Here is a 15,408-nt window from a genome sequence, read left to right on the forward strand (position 1 = left end):
AGACTTAATACTAATCTGGCGATAGCCGGGCGCAGGGAGAGGAGGCAGGGAGTTGGAGGGGAGAAGCGATGACGAGGGGGAGGGGAGGACGGAGAAGGCAAGGACATCACATCTGAAGGAAAGATTGAACGTCCCCTGGAGACTCCAACATCTTCCTGAGGGACTCAGCTTTTAGCAAAACGTGACACTAATTCATTCATTCATTTATTATCTGCTGTCATTGGGTGATGAGGTTCACTCTGGACCACCAGATCACACCCTCCCATTCACTCCTCACGCAGAGACAATCCACCGTTCACACATCTGGAGAAAGTAGGGTCTCCGGTGAACCTCCTTGCATGTGTTTGGACTGCTGGAGGAACCCGGAGAACCCTGAGGAACCCCACGGAGAACATGGACACGCCACACAGGAAGGTCCACGTGTGGGAGAAGCACCATCCCCTGCAGCACTGTGTCCACAGACGAAAAACACATAAAGTAAAATGATAGCAAGATATACTTCACAATTCCTATCAAAATATATTTTGGCAGTTTAATGTGACAGTTCACATAAAGTATAAAGCACTTCATGTCTTCGCAGTGCCATTTCTGCGGAGGAAAAAAAAAACCACATAGCACACTGTGCAAACTGAATTAAAAATGGAAAAAAAAAAGGGGTGCAAATAACTGGAATTAAATGCAACCATCTGGAGGCCTGACTGGTCCGTCAGCGTTACAGCAGATCTACAGCCTGGCTGCAGGAGATCAGGAGATCCACACCGGAGCAAAGGTTATCTGTATTATAGACGTCCCAAGCGTGGCGTTCCAGCTGCTTTAAGAAGATGAATATCGTCTCATTAGGAATATGCCAAAAAAGAAAAAAACACATGCGTGAATATACGGCACAGAAAACGGACACGCTCGGGGGCAGGACCGTCATAAAAGAAGAACCCGTTTGATAAATGTGGGAAGAAAAGACATGAAATGACAGCGAGAGAGAGAGAGAGAGAGGTAGGACTTGGTAACACTGGTGCCACAGCAGGAATTGAAATAGCAGGGATGACGAGAGCTTGTTTATGTAACCGTCACTCCCTCAGGCATGAAAGAGTGAGGGAGGAAAAGATTGTGTAAACTGCAGGACGGAGGGGGATAGAAAAAGAAAATTAAAGCAGCCCCAGCTAGTAAGGAGGTTCCATTCAAGGTTTCGGGTGTTTTCTGGAAAGTATCCGACGTGGAGTGGGGAGTGGACGGGTTCTGGCGAGCAGAGGCCGGGCTGCACCTTCGTACGCAGGATGCTAATTATTGACAGCGTCCGCAAAGGGAAAACACAAAGGTGCTAACGTGGCTCTGAAAATAAGCATTCATTCATTCGCTGGTTCGTTCAGCCCGTTCTGGTCGTCGCTGTGCAGGGTTTGGCCTCGGACCGGCTGATCGAAACCATCCCCTCATTCGTTCACACGTTAAGTAGGGACGTTCACCCTGTGGTTCAAAGGTCATCTGGACAAATGGCCATTCAACTTCTTCTTCTTCTTCTTCTTTCGGCTTTTACCCTTCAGGTGTCCCCACAGCGAGTCAACTTTCTCCATCTAACCCTATTCTCTGTATCTTCCTCTCTCACACCAACTATACCTTCATATCCTCTCTCGCTACGTCCATAAACCTTCTCTTTGGTCTTCCTCGAGACCTCATGCCTGCCAGCTTCACCTTCAGCAACCTTCTACCCAGATCTTTACCATGGTTTGGACATGAACACTCCTTTGTTCATGTCCAAAACATCTCAATCATCACTTTGTCTCGGTCATACATGTCCTGCACCACTGTGACAGATTCTTCTTCTTCTTTCGGCTTTTCCCGTCAGGTGTCGCCACAGCAAATCAACCTTCTCCATCTAACCCTATTCTCTGTATCTTCCTCTCTCACACCAACTACCTTCATATCTTCTCTCGTTACGTCTTCTCTTTGGTCTTCCTCCAGACCTCTTGCTTGGCAGCTCCAATTCCAGCATCCGTCTACCAATATATTCTCTATCCCTCCTCTGTCCATGACCCAACCATCTCAGTCTGGCTTCTCTGACCTTCTCTCCAGAACATCTAACATGTGCTGTTCCTCTGATGGACTCATTCCTGATCCTCTCCATCCTGGTCACTCCCAAAGAGAACCTCAACATTTTCATCTCTGCAACCTCTAGTTCTGCCTGCTGTCTTTTGGTCATTGGAACAGTTTCTAGTCCAAACATCATCGCTGGTCTCACCACTGTCTTGTTCACCTTTCCTTTTATTCACCTTTCACCCTTTCATTCAAATTCAAATTTCATTCAAATCTTTGTACTTAAGATCTTAAAACACTTGATAGCCTTAACCGTGACAATTTATATTATTTATTTATTGTATTTATTGTATTTATATTATTAATTTATTGTATTTCTTATTCTCCCTCCTTCCTACTATTATCTATTATTGTTATGTTTCTTGTTTGAAACTCTGGCACAACAATTTCCTTCAGGATAGATAAAGTTGTTCTTATCTTATATCTTATTCACACATGAGGAAGAGGTACAAGCACTCACGCTGTCATTCATGGAGACAAACAGCCATTCAGCCTCTCAGCTACGCGTCCAGACACTGTAACATCTCCGACGAATCTCCAGCACTTGTTTGGACTCGGGGAGGAACCGGGAGAACCCTGAGGAACCCCAGGGAGAACCTGGAGACGCCACACAGAACGTCCTCCTGCTGGGATCCGACCAGGAGCCTCGCCGAGAGGAACCGCGAACCACCGCTCTGCTAAGTATTTACCCATAAACACGCGGATGATCGTACGCAAAACAAACCGATGCTAAGCTAACAGTACATCTGCAAGGCAATGATCATCAACCATGACAGCATAAATAGCACACAGTCTGTCAGCTCTAATAGCAATCTTCTCCATCTCCACGCTCCCAAGTACTAATCCATCCATTCTTCTGCCGGCATGTCACTGCTCTACAAGGTTGACAGCCCATGAAAAAGGACCCGTCTATTTTCTATTAAGGGCCGGCGTTTCGGAGGCTAACAGACACGTGAAAATGACTTCCCCAAAGCCGCCAATGACAATTTGGAGAGCGTCTGTGTCTTCGGCCTGGACTCGGGAACACAAAAAGAACACTGCAACATCCGACGCACATTCGTACGTTGCAACGCAAACTCTTTTAGCCCGACGGAGCGCCGACCACCCGGATCTTTGGGGGTTTGGAGGACGGAGAAGCTGCGGACGCTCAAAGCAAAGGATGAATATGCAAGATGACACGTCAAGCCCTCTGCGGTCCTCCGAGAGAACCATCCATCAACCTCGCAGAGCACGATGAAGAGCCCCGAGAGGAAAGGTGCCTTTCAGGAAAGGAGGGGAGGAAAAGCGGTGACGGAGTGAACGTCCTCTGCGTGGAGGAAAGTATCTGAGGAAGGAAGTGGAAGGTCAGGGAGAAGACTAGACTTCTTGGGTTAAGATTAGATTCTACGGTTTCTGATGCACAAACAAAATGTTTAAGCGGGAAACATGGCGGTTGAAGAACAAGAGGCACAGAAGGAGCTGACGTGAGATGGAGAACGTGAGGACTCCTGTCTATGATGGGGAGGAAGGAGAAACCAGGACCTGGTGTTCTTCTCCATCTGTAGAATGATGGACCATCAGCAACGTATCGACGGCCGCTTACTCATTGTAGGAACTTCCTTCAGTTCCCAGAACCTTTGCAGGAACAAGGTCGTTTCCCAGAGCATTAGAACAGCAGAGGAACCAGGGAGCGTGGACCTCAGCTCCAAGAACCATCTTCCCTTCTACTCCAAGGCCGGGTCTTTCTACACTTCCACAGGAACTCGGTGGTGCTCGTAAGCCACGGCCTTCACCCGAGACTTAAAACTACCTTGTTTTCTTGGGACAAAATGGACAAAAATGGAGCGACAAAGAGGCCCAAGCTTGTCTGTCCTGCCAGGCCTCTGAAGGGCTTCCTGGACTCGCAGAGAAACATCAACATATCGGCTCAGAAGAAGCGCAGAGTTAGCTAGCGGCTAACAGGGTTCCTCACAATGCAGGCAGAAGATACAAGCATTCCAAGTATCTGAAAGTCCATGGCTATTATTCCACGAATGGTGCGGCGGCTTGCACCTTCACCTGGTCTTCCTCTTCTTCTAGGGTGGTTTATTTTTGCGTGTGGCGCTTAAGGTGCACGTCGCAGGTGCTCGTGTCACACTGGTGCATACCCTGGTCCATTGCTTCCCGTGGGAATGGAGAACTAGAAGGTTCCCCTGGAGGAGGCTACTTCCTGGAACGACACTTCTTAGACCCGCTCTGTCTGAAAGCGGTTTTTCATAGACTCGTTAGATTCGACACCGAGCTGCGCGTTAAATATCCTGTTAGAATACAAAAACAGAAGGGAAAAAAATCCTGTCGAGTGAGAATTTAATATGGTCCCCAAGAAGCCAATAAATAACATTTTCCTGGACGGCAGGCGGGGCAGAGAGTAGGTCACCGCCGACCCATATTAAACGGAGTTAAGTGAGGCTCGGAGCGGAGCGGGAACCCAAAAATGTCAGAGTCTGTGTAAATGTCCCGCCGCTGTCCGTCTTATTAGCAGAACAAACAGGGACGGCTCTCGCTCCTTCCCCGCCGTCCGGCTTCCCTCCGCTGATCAATCACCAGCTGTGTGAAGGGCGGCGGTTTCGCAGCATCTGCCCGCTGACTCCGGAGGAAAACAGAATAACCCCAGAAATGTCAGTTATATGCATGGGGGAGCGCCGTCGCCGTCGCCGCCCGTGACGGATGCTCGCACCGAGCGGCCGCCCGATAAATCACCGTCTGCGCCGAACGCCGCGAGGATCCCGGAATGTCACCGCCGGACCAATACATCGAAAGCAACGGGTGACGCGGCGGGATTTCTAAATCCAAAATAAAGAGAGTGAAAGGACGAGGCGTTCGGGCGGCCGTTCCACGCGGCGATAACCTTCGCGGGGGGCGACTTATGGAAGGCGCCGGCGGTCCGAGGTCACGTCGCTCTGCTATATTTCAAGCCTGGCTGCCCGGATCGCACAGCCTCTGCGGCGGGGGGCCGGAGGCGGCCGGCCGAGGCCCGTCCGAGGCAAACCGAGTGGAAAAGTGTCTCCTTCCGGTGTCCCGGGAGGGACGAGTCGGGGAGAACAAACGATCCGCCGGCCCGACCGAAGCGGGCGCACGTCCTTCACGCTCGCTTTCACCGGCCGTGAAAGAAGGGGGGGGGCGGGAGAGGGAAGCCCCGAGACACGGGAAGGGTTTGATTTCATGTGTTCGTAGGTCGCGTGGCCTCCTCTGGCCTCAGATCTTCACGCGGGTGGGGGTTGAATTACTTCTGCACCGATGAGAACGCCGAACGCCCCGACCCCCCGAAAGGACTCCGTACATGACCGGAAATGTGACGGCGCCGCGGCCAAGGACACACACACTCCGGGCGGCAGATGTGACCGAATAACGCGCGTATCAAAAAGATGCATATCAGGACCGCCAGATGCACCTGATTGTTCGCTTCTCTTTGCATCCGGCCAGCGCGGCGCACAGATGTCCGTTTAACAGAACTTTATTTAAATGTCTGCACGCAACCTGCACAGCCTCCACTATTAACACTTCCTATTTCACTGTTTACATTTGCACTCTTTTCAACTTGCACATCCTGTTAATCCTCTCTACATTTCTACGCACATCTCGGTGCAATAACGTACTGATTATTTATCTTTTTTTTGTTACCCATCCGTTTTTAGCACAAGAATATATACATGCAGTGGCCCCTTGAGATACAAGTCATTTTATATTCAATTTCAAGACACGAAGCGCGATTCGAGTAAATTTTATCCTTGAAATACGAAAAAAATACGGGAGCGAGAAAATCTAAATTCGAAATTGACGCGGTATGCGCCAAGCTAGGTACCGCAACTCGAATATGCTTCATGACACATCTTCTGCGGATGCTGCTCGCTGCACTTTCCTGAAGAACTAAATAATGGCAAAGCAAACGTGGTGTACATGTGACTGATATCGCACGTGACTATAACGGCAATTCATCCACGATATGTACCGTCCTGAAGCAAAAGGAATCTATAAAGCGATGAAACCTTCCAAGGACGTTACCATTGTGTCGGACATTCATACACGACCGCGTGGAAAAATTGCTCCTCATGTGGGTGAAGAAGAAAGAGATCTCTGACGATACCAGAACACACACAATCATCAGTGAGACAGGACGCTCTATGTATCCTGATTAAAAGTCAGAAGAGACAATGTTCTTCCAAAGCTGTATTATTATCATTATTATTATTATTGAAGCAACGGTGGCCGAATTTGCCAGTAAAACCAGCCATGGTTGATTCATTTATTAAAATGTATTACATTTATTTTTTAAATTAATTTATTTTCTGTTATTTTAATTGGAGAAAACTCATTTAAGATCCAAAAAAAAAAAAACAAAAAAAAAAACTCACTTCTAAATCAAATTACATTTTTTGTATCTTAAGGGACCAAAAAAAAATAATAAATAAATATATAAATAAATAAAAAAATAAAAAATAAATAAAAAAAAATATATATATATATATATTTTTTTTATAGGGTTAGGGTTTGGGTTTTTTTTTTTTAACAAAACAATATACATATATATATATATATATATATATATATATATATATATATTTTTTTTTTTTTTTTTGCCTCCCTATGTTCTGACTTTGTATGCTACTGCTTTTTAACATTTACAATCTTCAAATTTATAACCTCTCCTGCATGGTTTCTTCTGTGTAAATTTTGACGATTAACAGCGCATTGTATTCTATTCTATCAGTTCTGCCTGCAGACAGCAAAAGCAGCTGCACATATGACAGTAAACACTTTCCATCTTGACTCTTAGCGATCAGGGAACACCATCAGCCACAAGCGTCGACGTGAGGGACTACAGATGGTTTCCTGCGGGTAATATTTGCGAGCCTCCGGCGTCGCCGTAACTTTTGGAACTGTTTAATTTATCGAACGCGAGGCGAGACTAAAGGGGGGACGGCTGGTCTCAGCAAAAACTATCCTGCATCTTCTGCTCCCCCCATCAATGGGGGCGACGCCTCGCAGGTGATCACTGTATCAACAAAATGCATTTCCTCCAGAAGAAAGTGGATAAAGATAGCAAGCTGGTGTGTGTGTGTTTGTGTGTGCGTGCGTGTGTGTGTAGGGGGGGTTTGCATGTTTTTTTTTTTGTTCAGGGGGAGTGTGAGCAGAGCTGACAGACTGCTGAATTTGCAGCTCCGGCTCGGGGAGGAAGAGGAGGAGGCCTGAATTGAAGGAGGGCGACGCACTCGTCAGTAGGTCCACCCATCTTTTCTGTCTCTCAGCGTCTCTGCCTCGGGGTCCGGCTCGCTGTCTGCACCCCTGCAGAGGGTGTGTGTCTGCACGTGTGTTCGGACCCTGCAGAGAAGCCCGTGTGTGTGTGTGTGTGTACACAGCACAGTGCAAAAATTATATTACGTAATCTCCTGGCTGTATGAAAAGGCCTCCGTCAGCTCTTTGCTTTGGGGAGTCAGGTGGGTTTTCTTTGCTACACACGGCATGCCGGACACCGAGGCGTGGACGGGCCAGGCACTCGTTTGACCGACTGTCGCACACACACACACACACACACACACACACACATGACGAGAACCCTGGGAGCGCGAGCATACGGTGCTCTCCATCTTCTCCAGTGATGTGAGGTCTCACACGGGTCAGCTCTCCCATTGTGGCCACCCTGCAGGCAATAATGTCCCCCTCGCCGTGGTCCCGCTGTCCTTCCATCCCTGCCAATGAACCCAGGCAACCCCCGCCTCGCCCGCGCCGCCACCGCCGCCGCCACGCGCCGCCGCCGAGACAAAATGTTCTTTCAGTGTGTGTGTGTTGTGATTTCCAGCGTAGGGGGAAAAGCGTAGGGGCGTTTGAGCCAGAAATGTGAAAGATGAAAGAGAAATCACCACAGCGTGGAGATAGAAAGCCTTTGCTTTGACCCCGCTCTGCTGGAAAGTGGAATTAAAACTGTTAATGTATTTCTAATTTAATTTGAAAAATACTACGACGCCTCCTCCTCTTCTCCTTCCGGCTGCTCCCTTCTGGGGTCTCCGCAGCCAATCATCTGCCTCCGTCCAACCCTTCCTCGACACCTCCGACCTCAGACCTTCACCATCTCAGTGCGAGTTCATCTCCAGAACATTTGCATCCGTCTTCTCCATAAAAAGACGCTACACGTTCACGCGAAAGTTAAAAAGAAATGGGTGCAGTTTAAACCGGTGTCAATACAGCCAGATAAAGTCAGTGTCTGGGCTGCTGTGGGACGGCGAGCGGCCGAGCCGGGCCGGGCCGGGCCGCCGCTCATATTGACGTTTGCATCCGAAAGGATGCCGGTAACGATTCCCCCGGTAGAAAGCGGGTCAACGTGCAATCTGCAGTTTCCATTTCGATGGCGACCCGGAAACGTCCCAGAGCGCGTTTGGACCTCTGCGCGGCAGCACGAGCCCCGGATCGTCACCGGATCTACAGGAGGCGGCGTCTGGGTGACCCGCAAGAGCAGGCAAATGTCCCCCCCCCTCCCGAAGCAACTCACAGATGCACTGGAAGCCAATGATGTCCAGCAGACTATATTTGGCCGAGCAGCCACGGCGCGCCTGCAGATTCAGATCTGCTCAACTCGCGCTTCGGCATCTTTACAAACATCAGAAGCAGCTACAGCAGGAGTCCGAAGCTGTTTGCACGGCCAAACACTCCCCGGACACGCCGGGCCGTGACTCCCGGCCACGTCGGAAACGGCGACGCTATCTCCGAACTAGACGGCTGCGGCAGAGAAGAACGGGGCGCATTGACGGCGCAGGTGGAACGGGCCTCTCAAGGCCGGGAGACGGGCCTCCGCTGGTGTGGACGGGAGGAGCCACTTCATGCGACGCAAAAATATCTTTAAATTTCCCCTCATGTTATTCCACGACGTTGACATGAGACGGCTCCCGTGTCCGATGTAAAGAGACCAGAAAGGAAAACAGGGAGATTGCGGAAGAAGATTGCGGCTTTGAACGCATCTCCGTGGCCTCGAGGACGCGGCGAGCTTTGTATTCATAGAAAAGGGACCTTCATCCATGCAGGGAAAACAGGGCTGCTCGGACGCAATCGTACGTACAGTATTTACAGAGGAGAATAAGCGCGGCGGGAAAGGAAATGGCCCCGCGTCGCACAAATCATGGATTTTCATCCGAGTCCGTGTCGTGCAGATGGCTCCAGGGTAATTCACGCCGCTCGGCGTCCATCTTAACACCATATGTATGACTGGAACCGGGCCGATCGCTAACCAGAGGTAATCCCTCCGACTCGATACCGGCCCGTCGGAGGTAAACTTCCCCCGGCCAAAGCGGGAGACACAAGCCTATTAGCTTCACTAAAAGCCCCAATTATCCCCATTCATGCACAGCGTGTTCCTGCTCAGCCAGGTGTGTGATGTGCTGACCGCTGAGAAGACCATCCTCCTGGCAGGACGGCGTGTGTGTGGCCTTTGCACACTTTAGTTACACCGGGAAGAAATAACTGAACTGGAGCCGCAGTTGTTAGAGAACCAGCGCCGGGCGCCCAGACGCGCTTTCCACAGCAAATCACCCAATAACCGCAAATACAGTGACACCTCGACGGCGGGGGGGAAATCGGTCCCGTGACCGAGCTCGTAAATCGCTGTCGGTCCGTCTCAGAAAACCGCTTTTGTTGCGTGTTTCCGAATAAGAAAAACGCAGTCTGTAACTCACAGAAAATGTTCAAAAAACAAGATTTTTTTTTTTTTTTTTCCTGCACTGCACATGCAGCACAGCCGGCGCTGCGCTCACCTGCACATGGAACTACTGTCCATTTAAAGTGCACTCATCCTTGCACGTGCACTTTGTAAGTTGCACTCAAATGTTTTATCTGCACTGCCGACACTATTCATATTCATAATAATGTTTACACGACCGCTATTCCCTGTCAATACATATCAAAACACACTGCGGACCTCAAAGTACGAATTTCATTGTACAGCGATCCCTCGCTATAACGCGGTTTACTTTTCACGGTTTCGCTACTTCACGGATTTGCATGGTGCATTGTGTTCTGCATTCTGATTGGCTAAAAAGTCACTCCGCTTCTTCTCTACCTGTGCGTCAATAACGTTGCAGTTTAATATGTACACGTACGTAAAACAGCTTGACAAATTTACCTGACGTACGTGCAAATTCTCTTGCAGTTTCCAGTTTCTCTAAAACCCATCATGTTGACAAAAGGGCCCGAAAGGCAGCGGAAGATGCTATCTGTGGCAGATAAAGTTAAACTTCTGGACATGCTAAGGGAAGCTAAAAGCTATGCGGCTGTAGGTCGGCATTACGGAACGAATGAATCTTCCGCTCGTTCCATAAAGAAGGAAGAAAAAAACAAAAGGACGACAGCGGCGATGTATAATAGAGTCTGTAATTGTATAATAATTGTAAAAAAAAAAAAATAAAGGTTTCTACTTCACGGATTTTGCCTATCAAGGGTTCTTTTTGGATCGTAACCCCCTTGGAAAAACAAGGGTTTACTGTGCAGGGAAACCCGTGTCCACCCTGTGCAGACAAACACTTTGAATCTCAAACCTTTGAATCTCTTCCTACATGAAGGTGGGACAAAGATACCAGCGCTGGAAGAGGTTGGGTTTTTCCATTTGCTGCTCTCTCCTTAACTCACTGCCTCCACCCTTGATGCTACGATGTGTATCATTAAGGTGCCCAACGCCTCGTCCGCTGCACCGAATCCCCGTAAACATCTCCTGCCTTCTCACCGACGTCGCTCTCCGTCACCGTATCTCATCCGCAACAACATCTCCATCTCTTCAGACCTCGCTCATGTAGCTCCATGATCCTCTCTGGGCCGGCCGCTCTTTAAACGCCACCTCACGGACAGCGGCGTCCACGTGGGCGTCGAAGGCTCATCCCGCTCGCTCCTAACACGGATCTGGGCTGCGATCACAAAGCTAAACGCCCACTGAGCCGCGGCTCCGATCTGGCGGAGCTCCGAAGTTCATGCACTCGTAAGTCAAGGTTCCTCTGTACGTCTGAGGTCGTGCGGAAAAACGAGATTTCCACGCACACGCATTCCGTGCGTGGCGAAATGCCGCCGGATGAAAAGGGTAGTCGGAGGAAAACATGGCAAAATAGTCACGTGCTCCGCCTCTGATGGACTCTGTGGACCAGCGCTTGGTCAAGAAGATAGGAGATCTTGGTGACCGCGAAGGAGGAGGATATGAAACATGGATGTGACGTCCTGCAGCTTCACTGGGGATTAACGCCAGCGTTGTTCACGCTGAGGAGACTCACAGGGAAGCAGGTGCAACATGAGGCCACGTAGAGAAGAAGACGGTGGAGGACACAAAGTACCAAAGGTCAACGGCTCACAGCGATGGAGAGCGTGAAGAAGAGGAGTTCTGAAGATTCAGTTCAGGACTGAAGAAGCCTCTCAGACGAGGGGTGATGAGGGTCTTCAAGTGAGGAAACGCGGTCCAGTGGCCACGACAAGAAGATTTCGATGGAGGAAGACCAGGGAGGAGGTTTATGGATGGAGGGGAAGAGGACAGGAAGTAAGTTGGTGTGAAAGGAGAGGGTGAGATGGAGGCAGATGATTGGCTGAGGGCCCTGAAGAGGAGAAGATGTTGGGAAGAAGTTGAGAACAAACACACACGCAGAAAACGCCTTGTGTACATAGGGGACTTAGCTTTCAGGTGGGATTGTGTGTGTGTGTGTGTGTGTCTTTTTTTGAATACAGATGTTTCTCTGCTCCTCTGCTTCCAACTCCGTCTGGACCAAAGTCCAGAGAGAGCAGGAGAGCTCCTCCCGGACCGAAATTCCGCGGCAGCTACGAGGGGAACGGAGGCGGCATCTGACAAGACATTAATCCAGTTAATAAGAGGGGATTCGGGATGATGAGCCTGAGAACGTGAGCGTGGAAGGTGAGCAGAAGGATAAAAAACCAGATGAAGAAGTAGACATGGGTCCATGGAGAAGCGCCGAGGGTCTGGGATTTGCGGAGACTTGACGTGGGGGTTCGTCCTCCATCCTCCTTCCTCCTGCAGGAAGCCCACCGGAGAGAGCGCATCCCCGAGGTTCGCTAATTATAGCGAAAAACACAAAAAAAAAAACACTCCCCCTCGACGGAGAGCAAATTCTTCTTATTGTTGATTCAACTCTTCGTAATTAACAGCAGCAATTAGCGCCGCGCTCCTTTCCCGCGCCGGTCCTTCTGCGGGGATTGTCAGGCACAAGAACTCCCCCGGGGCTCAATCAAATATTGGAAAAAGTACCTCCCACCTGTTTGGTCTCCAGAGAGCTGAAATAAAAGGCAACTACAATCCTTCTTTTTTTAGGATGGGGGTGGTTGTTTTTTTCCTCGCCGTCACTCGGATCCACTGGGAAGGGGGTGGAGCAGTGAACAGGGCATGTATGTGCATGTGTGTGTGTGTGTGTGTGAGATGCAATTAACAAAATGGGGCGTTGACGTGCTGGTGCACAGGTTCCGAGCTGAGAACCCAGAGACAAGAAGAAGCTGATTCAGAGGAGCGAGCGTGGCTCGGTGGCAGGAACCCGCCCGCTCCGTCTCACGTGAGGCCTCGGTTGCAACCAGGGCCTCCTGGAACCTGTTCGGCGGCGATGCCGATGCTCGAGACGGGGATCTGCTGAGCTCGGAGAAGCCTCCGTGCTTACAGCTTTATTTAGAACGCAACCATTTGGGTCCCATTACTATGTGATAGAAGACTTTCAGCCAGAATAAAAGGAAAGGTGTACAAGACAGTGGTGAGACCAGCGATGATGTTTGGACTAGAAACTGTTCCAATGACCAAAAGACAGCAGGCAGAACTAGAGGTTGCAGAGATGAAGATGTTGAGGTTCTCTTTGGGAGTGACCAGGATGGAGAGGATCAGGAATGAGTCTATCAGAGGAACAGCACATGTTAGATGTTTTGGAGAGAAGGTCAGAGAAGCCAGACTGAGATGGTTGGGTCATGGACAGAGGAGGGATGGAGAATATATTGGTAGACGGATGCTGGAATTGCAGCTGCCAGGCAAGAGGTCTGGAGGAAGACCAAAGAGAAGATTTATGGACGTAGTGAGAGAAGATATGAAGGTAGTTGGTGTGAGAGAGGAGGATCCAGATAATAGGGTTAGATGGAGAAAGTGGACTTGCTGTGGCGACACCTGAAGGGAAAAGCCGAAAGAAGAAGAAGAATCTGTCACAGGGGTGCAGGACATGTATGACCGAGACAAAGTGATGATTGAGATGTTTTGGACATGAACAAAGGAGTGTTCATGTCCAAACCATGGTGAAGATCTGGGTAGAAGGTTGCTGAAGGTGAAGCTGCCAGGCATGAGGTCTGGAGGAAGACCAAAGAGAAGATTTATGGACGTAGTGAGAGAAGATATGAAGGTAGTTGGTGTGAGAGAGGAGGATCCAGATAATAGGGTTAGATGGAGAAGGTTGACTCGCTGTGGCGACACCTGACGGGAAAAGCAGAAAGAAGAAGAAGAATCTGTCACAGGGGTGCAGGACATGTATGACCGAGACAAAGTGATGATTGAGATGTTTTGGACATGAACAAAGGAGTGTTCATGTCCAAACCATGGTGAAGATCTGGGTAGAAGGTTGCTGAAGGTGAAGCTGCCAGGCATGAGGTCTGGAGGAAGACCAAAGAGAAGATTTATGGACGTAGTGAGAGAAGATATGAAGGTAGTTGGTGTGAGAGAGGAGGATCCAGAGAATAGGGTTAGATGGAGAAGGTTGACTCGCTGCGGCGACACCTGACGGGAAAAGCTGAAAGAAGAAGAAGAAGAATCATTTGGGTCCCATCGGCGTCGTAGGAACGACAAACTCATTCACTCCAGTCGTTCCGGCCGAGCCCCTCGGGGTTCGGGACGCCGCCGCCGCAGCAAGCTAACCGTCGTCCCGCGGCCCTGCCGGACTTCACTTTAATGAGTGTGTTTACCGACACACACACACACTTTCATTATGACAACCTTGTTGTGCGGTGGATGCCTGACGCAGCAGCGGCGCCGCTGACGTCTCCCGTATCCACAGCCGGAGGGACGAGAGGGGGCGGCGGGAGAGGAGAGGAAGGAGCGAGGCAGGAAGAGACGCACCTCGCTTCATCCCGGGAAAAAATAAAAGACCGGCCGCGACTTCAAAAGAGAAAGATTGTGGAGGGAAAAAAAGGAAATTGCAAAGCTCTCAGTTTTTCTAAAGATGGTCTCTGTGGGTTAATTAGCCCCGCCACCTCCCCTCCCCCTGTGTTCGCTTCATTTGCACGCTATGCATTCGCACATAGGTGCAACGGCGTACCGTGAGCGCCGTTAACACACACACACACACAAACACACACACACACACGCCATTCCACGGCGCTTTTTCCGCTTCCTCTGCTCGTACAATTTGTTTCTTTCGCTTCACCTGAACGACAAGTTTAGGACGGCCGGGGCAAAGCGGAGGGATGACGAACGCCAACTCATTCCCGTGCCCTTACGTTTCCACCGAGTGAGAAGGGACGGGGAAGAGATCAGTTACGGAGATAGTGGCGGCGGCGGCGGCGAGGACGCTGGTGACAGCTGGCCGGCCGCTCCGCGCATCTGGCAGGGTGACTCGTAATGAAAACGCAGCGGCGAGATCAGGATCGGCGCGAGAGGGGCCTTCATCCATCAACCCGAGCCCATCGAGGAGATAACGGCAAACGCGTAGCCGCTCCGAGCTTTTTTTTTTTTTTCACATTTCAGCGGCTAAATAGCCGAGCGGCCGATACCTTCTTCCATTAAAAAAAAAAAAAAAAAATCCATTAAAAAGCTGCCATCTTTCATGGGGGCGTCGCCGGCATGAATTTCTACTGTAGGTGCTTCCTGCTGGGATCGGAAACAAACAAAGGAAAAAAAAAAAAAAAAACGTATGCTGGTTGCGTCCAGGCTGAAGGTCACTGCACCGTCAGGTGTGTGTGTGTGTGTGTAGCTCTGACAAGGGCAGCAAGTGAGTGTTAGGGGGAGAAAAGACGGGCTTTTGAAAGAATGTACTCTAGTTTCGCTGCAGTTTGGGGCGCTGAAAATGTATCCGTGAGCCTCTAGAACAGGGACGCTCAATACGTCCATCGCGATCTACCAGTCGATCGCAAACGCAATACTGGTAGAACGAATGACATTAGAAAAATACACATCAGCCAATCGTCCATCCCGTCACTCGATTGACATACAGGGCAGCCAGTCAGGTGACACTGACTGACACTGAGGTCGCTGCAGATGCGCAAACAACGGCGCCAAGTGCAGCAAAACTAGCGAGTTGGCCAGCAAGTTACTTCTGATTTTCAGTCCTGGGTTATTCTCTTAAACTTAAGAAAGGGTATAAAATGAGCTGGACC

At 49.9% G+C, this 15,408-nt stretch overlaps 1 protein-coding gene across 1 annotated transcript in view; it reads right to left on the reverse strand.

Annotated features, from left to right (window-relative positions):
* snd1 (staphylococcal nuclease and tudor domain containing 1) overlaps positions 1-15,408 on the reverse strand; it is a 160,286-nt gene that overhangs the window by 44,779 nt on the left and 100,099 nt on the right. The window lies entirely within an intron of this gene.

The sequence above is a fragment of the Fistularia commersonii genome, chromosome 5, assembly GCF_037954325.1.
Source record: "Fistularia commersonii isolate RoL2024-O1a breed Wild chromosome 5, RoL_Fcom_v1.0, whole genome shotgun sequence".
NCBI lineage: Eukaryota > Metazoa > Chordata > Actinopteri > Syngnathiformes > Fistulariidae > Fistularia > Fistularia commersonii.